Genomic DNA, 10780 nt, shown 5'->3' on the forward strand with positions numbered 1-10780 from the left:
AACCACTGTTCTTGGCAGCCCTGTACCCCTCACGCTATAACAGAAACTGGCCTCTCAGGAGAGTCTAGTCACCATGAAATGTAGTCTGTGAGCATTATAGTAAGTATGCGACATCGGAGAGCTACAAGCACAGACCTCGTCGTAACTGTCCCAGACATTGTCACTTTTCAGTTTTCCACCTGGATAGGAGATGAATGTCTTTCAGTTGATATATAAAATTGTAGTGTATCCCTTTATTTCCCGTCACTTTTAAATTTCATCATTGTGCATGCGTGTTTGTCTGGTAGATGTGCAGTTGGTACCTTTCCCCCAGAGGCCGAGGTGCCTGTATCCCTGGCTCAGGCTGTTACTGAGCTGTGGTTGGAGTAGGCTGTGCCTTCTGAAGTGGTATCTATTTACAATGGAGTTGCGGTCTCAAGAATTCCAGTCACTTTGCACAGAACGATGAAGGGTCTGACAGAATTATTTGGCAAAGAAAATCATGAATTACAAATAGCAGGAGGAGCCATGCGGGATTTGTTAAACGGAGTGAAGCGGCAGGGCATGGACTGTGCCATCACTGCCACCCCTACTCAGAGGAAGGTGATGTTTCAGTCTGCTGGCGTTCGCGTGACAAACAACAAAGGAGAGACACACTGGACGATGACTGCCAGGCTTCCTGAAGAAAAACGTGAAATTACTACACTTTGGATTGATGTCACCAATGGAAGACATGTTGAGGTACAATTCACAACTGATTGGCAGAAAGATGCTGGAGATCTCACTATAAATTGTATGTAACTCCTTGAATGTTATGAAAAGAAGAATAAGAAAGTGAAGTTTGTTGGATATGCTAAACAGAGGATACAAGAAGATTATCTTTGAATTTTAAGAAATGTCAGGTTTTATAGAAGAATTGTAGACAGATCTGGTAACCACGATCCTGAGACCTTGGAAGCAATTGCAGAAAATGCCAAAGGTCTGGCTGGAATATCAGGAGAGAGGATTTGGGTAGAAATAGAAAAAAAAAAAAAAATCATGTTGGTAACCATGTAAATCATTTGGTTCACCTCATCTATGATCATGATGTGGCTCCTTACATAGGCTTACTTGCTAATGCAAGTTTAAAAGAATTTAACAAAGTCAGTAAAAATGTTGAAGGTTTTTCACCAAAGCCAATGACTCTTTGCTTCAGAATTCAAAGCACAGCATGTTTACAAAATTGGATTTGAGATTGAAGATTTCAAAAAAAGAGAAAAACCTTAGTTTGTTTATAGTTAAAAACAAACAAAAAAGATTTAATTAAAGCAACAGACAGTTCAGAATCATTGAAACCCTATCAAGACTTCATTATAGATTCTAGGGAATCTAAAGTGAATACCTGTGTGTGTGAACTACTGAAACACAAAGGAGAGCACAGTTTTCTAAAGGAAATACAGCAGTGGTCCATTCCTCCATTTCCTGTGAGGGGCCATGACATCAGAAATGTGGTCACTTCTTCAGGAAAATAAATTGGGGCTCTATTACAATAGTTTTGAGAACAGTGGGGAAAAGGTGTGTACCAAATAGAAAAAAGATGAACTTTTGAATTACATGACGGAGACCTAAAATCTAACAGAGTTCGCTACCAAAAGCCAGGACATTTTTGGTAAGAGTTTTTTGTTTTTTGTTTTGTTTTGTTTTGTTTTGTTTTGTTTTGTTTTGTTTTGTTTTGTTTTGTTTTGTTTTGTTTTGTTTTCCCCATTGCCCTTAGTGAGGTTTAAGAGACTTGCATATATAGCAGAATAAAAGCCAGCTTAGAAGACCTCTTCAGAAAAATAAATTTCAGACACCAAACTGTATTTTGCCTCCTTTTAATCTTATATCACTGAGCCTTATATTCTTTAGGAAAAGTGCCTGAGAAAAGTATACCTATCTTATTATGGCTAGGCTTTTTTTTTTTTTTTTGCATACAGCAGTATTAACGTTGATCTCAAAAGGTGATTCACAATCAAAATAACTGGGTTATTTTATAGAATGATTGTCCATAAGTGTCTGTTCTTATCTGAATTCAGAATAAACTTGCACTTAAAAAAAAAAGGGAGCTTGGTCTAGATTTTTATTAATTTATTTATGTTATAAGTGTAATACTGACAACCTATAGATATCAAATATTAGTTTACCTTTAAGAATGCAAGGGTTCCAAATAAAATTCTTCCAGCAAGAGTGCCAACCAGGAGCTCTAGTTTTAGATGCAGAAAAGCAAGTGTTTGCAGCCATAAGTATTCGGTATGTGATTACCATCACTGCAAAATTCATGTTCATGTTGACTATTGAAAAATAATTAAAGACAATTTAGGTGATACAAACAAACAACTCATGAAGCAAACAGTCTCCTTTAGGGAAAACTCCTTTAGGGGCTGAAGGCAGGAAGCTTTTCTAATATAAAGAATAAAGAACAAGGAAGAGAAAAATAGAAAATATCTAATTGGCTGGGGGCACACAGTCAACCTTGTTTGGGATGGAAGGAACTAGGAAATAAATATAGAGCCCAGAGCTGGCTTGGCATTCAGGACTGGCTGGCTCACATGTACTGTGTTTGGTCAAGCAAAGCATTTGCAGTGACACTGTGGGGACAGAGACAGGAACGCAGTTTCCAGGCTCTCACCCTCACTTGGAAAGGTGCTCACTCAGTTCGTAAATGGCCATCAACTGTGATTGGATGGCCATCAGCTATTGCTAGTTGGCCGTCAGCTGTAACCAGTGAGCCATTGGCCACTAATATAACTGCTGTGGCTATGCTGGCAGAAAAATGGGGGCTAGCAAAGGTGGAGTGTGAATTGCGGATCGTGTGGCTCCTGCTTCCTGTGTCTCCCACCACCACCAGCGAGACTATAGTGGTATGACTCCCCTATCTATGGCTCCGTGGATGTTCCTTTTTGGCCTCACCATGTCCTGCGTTCTTGTGTGGGGAGCCGAACCACAGACCCCGCATGACACCCTGCATGACAGACACAAATATATATTCTAAGTTTCAGTTTGCTGATGTGATATGCTGGACTTATGTGGCCCTGTCTTGGGCCTAGAAATTTATTTCAACATTACCAACTCCTTTTGGTAATCTTGCATTTTTCTAGTCCCACCACGATGGAGGCAGTATTGACTAATGGAGGATGAAAAAAACAAAAAAAAACAAAACCCAGCTTTTTTATTTCAGTACATTGATATTTTACTTAAGATTTTTTGGAACACATTTATGAGTGAATTCGATCTGTGTGTATGTGTGTGTGTGACAGAGACAGACAAAGAATAAGAGTGTGTTTCTGTATTTAGAACAATCTTTTTTTTCTGATAGCCTAAGTAAATTAGTTCTTTAAACATTTGATAATACTCGTTGTGATACCATCTAACTCTACTCTATTAATTTAATTTAATTTTTGAAAAATTTTATTCATTTATTTACTAATTGACAAATTCTATAATATGTCTATGGAAAGTTATGTTTCATTCATCTATGGAAAGTTATGTTTTCCTCTATTTTGAAATATGCTTAAATAGAGAATATTAGAAAAGTTAACTCATGATACACATAATTCCCTCAGTTTTTGTGCCTATTTAGCCTTTCTTTTTTGCATTTTATCATTCTTTTTCCATTATTAATTTTTTTTGAAATTGTCATTTTAAAAAGTTTAAAAGCCCACTTTTTAAAAATTTCATTCTTTAGTAATTTTTCATTTAGATTTGCACCGCTTTCAAGATCATATCTAACTTTAGCTTTATTAATTCTGTTTGACCTTCCTACTGCTTGTTTTGATATTTTCTCATATTTAGTAAGATCTTTAATTTAGTTGTTGCCATTTATTCTTTTACGAATATAAGTATTAATTCTATCACTTTATTTCTATTTACCTCTGAGCAATACTTTATCTTATCAATTAGTTTTTTGGTACATACTGCTTGCATTTTTAATTTTTAAAAGATTTTTATTAAAATATAGCTAACATATAATATTAGTTTCAGGTGTACGCCATAGTTATTCAACATGTATTTATCTAAAGAAGTACTTACCACGGTAAGTACAGCAACAATTTGACACCATACCATACTACCACAATATTATTGACTATATTCCCTGTGCTGTGTATTACATCCCCATGACTTACTTGTTTTGTACGTGGACATTTGAACTTCTTATTGCCCTTCACCATCTCACCTTTTTTTAATTTTTCAATTAAAGTTGACATTCAATATTTTTATATTAATTTCAGCAAAGTGACTAGACATTTCCAGAATTTAAGAAGTGATCCCCCTCACTAGTCTAGTACCAACCTGACACTATAGTTATTACCATATTATTGACTATATTCCTTATGCTTTACTTTACGTCTCAAATGTCCATATATTGATGGAATGGTAAGTGAAATATTGTGTATCCATACAATGAAATATCATTTAGCAATTTAAAATTTATCAAGTATTGATACATGCTACCACATGGATACATCTTGAAAACATTTAAGTAAAAGAAGTCAGTTTCAAAGGACCACAAATCCAATGATCCACTTATGGAAAATGTCAAGAATAAGCAAATCCATAGAAACAAAGTAGATCAGAAGTTTTCCTAGTTATTTCCTTAGAAAGAAGAAAGTGGGATGACTTCTAATGGTGTAAGTTTCTTTTCGGGCTAATAAAAATGTTAATATTTGATTATGATGAGTGTACAATATTGTGAATACACAAAAGACATTGATCTATATATTTTAAATAGGCCTCTTATGTGGAATGAGAATTATACCTCAATAAAGATGTTAAGAAAAAAATATTGTGTATTCCTATTGTGTTTCTGTATTTAATTGACATATAACAACACACAGCACTCTGTAAATTTAAGGTGTACAACATGTTGATATGAAACATTTATATATTATATTATAATTGCCATTGTGGTAATAATTATCACCTCTATTCCATCAGCTGATTACCATTTCTTTCTGGTGGTTGGAATAATTAAGATCTAATCTCCTAGAAAGCTTGATTCTTATCATATAATACTGTTGTCTATATTCACTAAACTGTGCATTAGATCTGTAGGGCTGATTTGCTACTCATTGCAAGTGTGACACTTAGACATCTGTCCTATTCCACTTAACCTCATTTTCTGGTAACCAACATTTTACTTTGATTTTCTTTTTTGGATTCTACATATAAGTGATAATCATATAGTATTTATTTTTCTCGCTGATATATTTCACTTAGCATAATGTCTTCAAGGTCCATCCATGTTTTCATAAATGACAGAATGTCCTTCTTTCTCATAGCCGAATAATATTCCATTGTGTGTATGTGCGTTTCTGTGTGTGTGTGTGTGTGTGTGTGTGTGTGTGTGTGTGTGTACATGCAGAGGGTACCAATAAAATGTATACACATTTTAAGAAAGGAAACTGTATTAAAATTGTAATGCTCAGTATATATCAATAACAAAAGATGAATACAAATCACGATTGACTTCTGCATTACAAGAGGTGCTCAAAGTGGTTACCATCAGCGTCCAGACACTTCTGATTACAGCGAACTACTGCTTGAGCAATGTTGACCAGTGTCCACTTGTATATGTTTTTTTGGCTCACCCCCAGTATACATGCAGATAGACAGAAAGATAGATGATATAGATATACATGTAGAGATAGATAGATGATAGATAGATAGATAGATAGATAGATAGATAGATAGATAGATAGATAGATAGATAGATAGATAGATAGATAGAGATAGATCTAACATCATCATTTTTGTTTCATCCATCGACAAGTGCTTAGGTTGTTTCCGTATCTTGGCTATTGTAAATAATGCTGCATAAACATGGGAATGAATATACCTCTTCGATATCCTGTTTAAATTTCCTTTTGGTGTATACTCAGAGGTGGAACTGCTAGATCAATTTTTAATAGTTTCAGAAAGCTCCATATTGTTTTCCATAGTGGTTGAATCATTTTTTATTCCCACCAATAGTGTGAAAGGGTTCCCTTTTCTATACATCTTCACCAACATAGTTATCTCCTGTCTTGATGATCACCAGTCTAACAGATGTGTGGTGTCATTTGGGTTTTAATTTGCATTTCTCTGATGATTAGTGATATTGAACATATTTTCATATACCTGTTAACCACTGGATGTCTTCTTCGGAAAAATGTCTGTGTAGTTCTTCTGTCTATTTATAAAACTTTGTTTATGTTATTGAATTGTATGAGTTTCTTGTACATTTTTTATATTAATCCCTTATTTGACATATGATTTGCAAAAATATTCTCCCATTTTGTAGGTTGCCTCCTCATTTTGTTGATAGTTTCTCTTGCTGTGCAAGATAGTTTCATGTAGTCCCATTGTTTGTTTTTGCTTTCGTTGCTAGTGTTTTTGGTGTCATATCCAAAAAGTTCTTGCCAAGACCAATGTCAAGGAACTTCTTTATGTTTCTTCTAGGAGTTTTATGATAGGTATTGTGTTTTAGTCTTTGTTCCACTTTGAGGTTGATTTTGTTAGTAGTGTAAAACAGGGGTTTAATTTCATTGTTTTGTTTGTGTTTACCCAGTTTTCTTAGTAACAGTTGTTGAAGATACTATCATTTCCCCATTTGGTGTTCTTGGTTCCTCATCCAATGTTAGTGATCATATATGTGGAGGTTTAATTCTGGGTTGTCTGTTCTGTGTCTATATTTATGCCAGTACCATACCATTTTAATTATTATAGCTTTGTAGTACAGTTTGAAATCAGAAAGTGTGATGCTTCCAGGTTTGTTCTTCTTTCTCAAGATTGTTTTGGCTATTTGGGATCCTTAGTGTCCCATATGAATTTTAAATTTCTTTCTTTTTTTTTTTTTTCATATTTCTCTGAAGAATGCCATTAAAATTTTGATAGGGATTTTATTAACTATATAGATAGTTTTAGGTAGTATGGACATTTTAACTATATTAATTCTTAGAATACATTAGCACATGATATATTTCCGTTTGTTTGTATCTTCTTTGATTATTTTTCACCAAGGTATTGAAGTTTTCATTGTATACATCTTTCACTTCCTTGGTTAAATTTATTACTTGGTATTATATTGTTTTGGTGCTATTGTGAATTAGATAGTTTTCTTTATTTCTTTTCAGATGTTTCATTACTAGTGTGTAGAAATGTAACTGATCTCTGTTTGTTTGTTTTTTTTTCTAGTTGTTGATTAGTTCCAACAGTTTTTTGGTTGAGCCTTTGGTATTTTCCATATACTATAAAATTATATCATTTGCAAATGATGACAATTTTAGCTTTTTCTTTCCAATTTGAATGATTTGAATGATTTTAACTTCTATATCTTCCAATTTGAATGATTTTAACTTCTATATCTTCCCTAATTCCTCTAGATCGGACTGCCAGGACTATGTTAAATAAGAATGATGAGTGCATGCAGCCTTATCTAGTTTCTGATCTTAAAGTAAAAGCTTTCAATTTTTCATCATTGAGTATAGTGTGAGCTGTGGTTGTGTTGTATATGGCCTTCGTTATGTTTAATTATGTTTCTTCTGTACCCTGTCTGTTCTTAATTTTCATCATAAAAGGGTGCTATAGTTTGTCAAATACTTTTTTTTTCATCTATTTAGGTGAATATGTGATTTTATGCTTCACCTATTTATGTGATGTATAACATTTACTGATTTGTGTATGTTGAACCATCCTTGCATATGTTGAACCACTCTTATGATGTGAATGTTGTTATGCCTGATGTTGTCCCAAGGGTCCCTTAAACTATCTTTGTTATATTTTTTTATTATTATTTTTTCTTTTTGTTGCTCCAATTGGGTGCTTCTGCTAGCTGAATCTTCTACATCACTGAATCGATCCTCTGATTCTATGGTTTCTATGTCCTCCTTTGTACTTACTCTCTCTTTGTTGAAATTCTCACTAATTTCCTTAATCATTCTTATAATTAGTGTTTTAAACTCTAGCTCTGATTGGTTGGTTGCCTCCATTTCATTTAGTTCTATTTCTGGAGGTTTCTTCTGTTCTTTTATTTGGAACATGTTTCTTTGTTTCCTCATTCTGGCTGCCTCTCTTTGTTTGCTTCTATGTGTTAGTTAGACCCCCTATATCTCTCCACCTTGTGGGTAGTTGTACGTAGTATGTGTCCTGTATGGTCCAATGGCACAGTCTCCCTGATCTCCTGTGCATTTGTTCCAGGAGTGTCCCTTGAGTGTGTTCTCTTGTTGTAGTTGAGCCTTGATTGCTTTTGTTATATCATTGGATGGGATTGACTCCCAGCTGACTGACTGACTGAGGATTGGCTACAGCCACAGTGTAGGAGCCACAGTGTGAGGGCTGACCCCTCAGAGGGTCATTCTCCGCTCTGGACTCATGTCTGTTAAGGTCACCCTTTGGGTGTTCTGCTTGTGGAGCTAATGTGGTAGTGCTCTGGTGTGGTCTGAAGCTGGCCTCTGGATGGGTTGTTTCTGGTGTCTATTAGGAGGGTCTCTTGTGTAGGCCAATTTCAGCCTTGCCTGTGATTGGCCCATGGCTACCTGATAAGAGCCACAAAGCCATAAGTGTTGGCTGCTGACTATGCTGGACCTGGAGGCATGTGGGCTTGGCCTCACTGTGAACTGAGGCAATGAAGCCCTAGTTGGGCAGGGTGGAATCCCAGGGATTCATGAGGTGTGGCTGGTTTTTTTACAAAGTTAATGCAGATTCAGTTCTTGTGCCAGTACCCAGCTTGTGACTACTTTGCTAAGGGCTCTGAGAATACTGCATCCAGTCACTGCTCACCTCAGGGCAGTGTTTGGCCTGTGATCACTCTGGAAATCACCCTGAGTATACCACAGCCAGCCACCGCTCACCTCAGGCTCGCAAATCTCCAAGAGCTACCCACAAGAGGCTGTGTCACAAGTTTTGGGTCGGTCACTGACAAGGACCAAAAGCCCCCTGGGCTGTCAGGCCATCCGTTGCTATAAATGGCTTCCACAGCCTGTGGAGTACTGCCAGCCACCCAGGGGCCAAGAGTGCCTTCAGCAATGTACCTCTAAATGGGTGGGGTGGGTTCCAAGGAGCTATGGGGTATGGGCAGTGCTTTTACTAAGTTAATGCAGTTTCGATTATTGTACCAGTGCTGAGCCCATGACTACTTCACAAAAATATCTTGGGGGAACCATGGTCAGCCTATGTTCGCCTGAGGCCCACAGGTCCCCAACAGCTGCCTAAGAGAGTCTGTGGCTCAGGGTCTGGGTCACTGTGCACCACCAAAAGTTCTTGGGCTGCTGCAAGCTGTCCACTGCTGTAAAAGGCCTCCCCAGCTTGTGGGGACAGAGGCATCACTTAGCAGCCAAGAGCAGCCGACATGCAGTGTCAGCCATGCATGGTGGGGACCCAGGGCATCAACAAGGTACTACACAAGAGCGAATTTCACCATACCAGTGCAGTCTCAGATCTGACCCGTTGTAAGAGGGTTCAACATAGAAAAAATGATGCTCTCCTATAGGCACATGAGTCAGGCTTTACACAGAGATAATGGCTCCTATCCATCCAGCCCTCACCACAAAACCACACAACTCAGTCTTTCTCTATATGTCTCTGGAACCTCTTGAGTTGCCGCTCTTCTACCAGAATCAGGTGAGTGTTTGTAAGTGAGGGAGTCTGTGTGCAGGCTCTTTAAGAGGGCATCTGGGTTTCCCGCCACCCTCTGTCTCACCAGGACAGCAGACAGAAATCTCACTAATTTTTACTGACAGATGTGGGAACTACCCTTCCTAGCACAGGACCCCTGGGCTGCAGAGCCTAGTGTGGGTCTGGGACCCCTCCCACTTCCCGGGGGTAGAGGGAACCTGTGCCACCAAGGTGTCCCTTGTGGTTTTCAACCACTATCTGTGGGTTTGAGATCAGCCCATTCCGTATCTCCACCCCTCTTACCAGTCTCGATGTGGCCTCTTCTTTATATCTTTACTTATAGGGGTTCTGTTCAGCTACTCTTCAGATGATTCTTGAGGTTGATTGTTCTATAATTTACTTGTAATTTTGGTGTGATCTTGGGATACAGTAGACGCAGAGTTTACCTAATCCACCATCTTGATCTGTGTCCTGATATTATTTTTAAAAGTAAACTCTCTGCCCCCTTTGTCCCTCTCTTCTTCTGCAACCCCAGTTACTCTTCATATTTGTTTTTCTGGTTCAATCAAATATCCCTCATAGGCTTTTTAGATTTTTTTTTTTTTTTAATATTTTTCCCAGTCTTCTTCTAACTGTTATTTCCATAATGCTGTTTTCCAAGTCACTTAATCTTTCTTCCATCGGTTCTGTCCTGTTACTGATCCATTGCATTATTCATCTAATTTTTTAATTCTTCAGCTCCAGAATTCCTGTTTTATTTATTTGTTTGTTTGTATAATTTCAATATCTTTGGTAAAGAGTTGTCTTTTGTTCATTAATTTTATTCCTGATTTTATTGAACTGTCTTTTTTAGTTTCTTGGTAACTTGTTGAATTTATTTTTAATAGCCATTTTGAATTCTTTGTCAGTTAGATTGCAATATCCCACACCTGAGTTCAGTTGCTCAAGAATAAAATTATATTCCCTTAATTTTTTTCATACTGTTCATGGGTATGTGCTTCCGCTTTCACATTTAAAGTAGTAGATACCTCTAAGCTTTTATGGCTTCTTTGGTTCTAATAATTCAGCAGGGTGGCTATTAGAAACTTTTGTTCTATATTTCAGATGGCTCTATTACTCACGTTTGTGAACTTTGTGATTTCTCCTTTTCCCATTGACTTTGGCCTATTTTCTGAGCATGCTCATTCCCTGC

The 10780-nt window shown here is 37.0% G+C and overlaps 1 pseudogene; it reads left to right on the forward strand.

Moving 5' to 3' along the window:
• The first annotated feature begins 268 nt into the window (after positions 1–268).
• LOC109447567 (CCA tRNA nucleotidyltransferase 1, mitochondrial pseudogene) lies at positions 269–1511 on the forward strand (annotated as a pseudogene).
• Positions 1512–10780: the final 9269 nt, after the last annotated feature.

This window comes from Rhinolophus sinicus, chromosome 17 (genome assembly GCF_057876585.1).
Source record: "Rhinolophus sinicus isolate RSI-liver-muscle chromosome 17, RSI-T2T, whole genome shotgun sequence".
In the NCBI taxonomy this organism is placed as follows: domain Eukaryota; kingdom Metazoa; phylum Chordata; class Mammalia; order Chiroptera; family Rhinolophidae; genus Rhinolophus; species Rhinolophus sinicus.